Genomic DNA, 1,067 nt, shown 5'->3' on the forward strand with positions numbered 1-1,067 from the left:
CAGGCGGATCTCTGTGAGTTCGAGGCCAGCCTGGTCTACCAAGGGAGTTCCAGGACAGGCTCCAAAGCTACAGAGAAACCCTGCCTCGAAAAACCAAAAAAAAAGAATTCCTCCTCTCCTAAAAGCTGCCCCCAGGCTGTCGATGCCCCTAGACTTAATGACTTTGATTGCAGGTCTATCCTACTAATCTGACCTCAGAGACTCTCCTCCTAACCCCCACCCCAGCCCCAGCAATCAAGTCCCTGCAGAGAGGTAAGGAAGGTGTGTGGTGGACACTAGCTCAACGTCGCAGTGTACAGAGAGTTGCAACTTTCCAAGCCTGCAGCTGAAATCAGAGATGGACTCAGGGAATGCGATACAGGAAGGGTCTGCCTATAAGGAAAACTTCGGTTTCATTATAGGTTCATCTTACAAACCCAGTTTAGTAGAGGGTGCCAAACTTGTGCCCACTCCTATCTGGAAGACGTGTGGATTTTAATTACTCCACAACTGCGACAGCTTGGGGTTAGCAACCTTTGCTATTAATTTATTGCAAGCAATATGTCATGTGACCGTGTGTTCTTACCTTAATTTACATTCTTTTGATTGCTAAGGCAGCTGTGCTTTTTGATGGCCGTTTAATTGGCTGTTTGACTGACTGGAGTTGAGATAGGGTCTCACTATGCAGATCTGACTGGCCTAGAATTTGCTGTCTAAACCAGCCGGCCCTGAACTCACAGAGATTCACCTGCCTCCTCTGCCTCTCAAGTGTTGGGATCATAGGTGTGTGCTACCGCACCTATTTTTGGAAACTAGGCTCGAGGAAGCAGCTCAGACTCAATGTTCTCAGTTGAAGCTGACATTGAACTCCTGGTCTCCCTGCCTGCACCATGCCCAGCGGGGTAAAGAATCCATTTCCATCTTCTGTTTAAACGGTTTTAGCTATTGGGATAGAACTTGCATAAAATGAAGCACATGCATTTTAGGTGTTTTGCATCGCAGTGACAAATAGCTATCTTCATAAACACTGACAAAGCCCATGTGACTCAGAAAGTTCAGTCTCCTAGCTCCCCACCCCCACCCCTGCA

The sequence above is a fragment of the Microtus ochrogaster genome, chromosome 22 (assembly GCF_000317375.1).
Source record: "Microtus ochrogaster isolate Prairie Vole_2 chromosome 22, MicOch1.0, whole genome shotgun sequence".
Lineage (NCBI taxonomy): Eukaryota > Metazoa > Chordata > Mammalia > Rodentia > Cricetidae > Microtus > Microtus ochrogaster.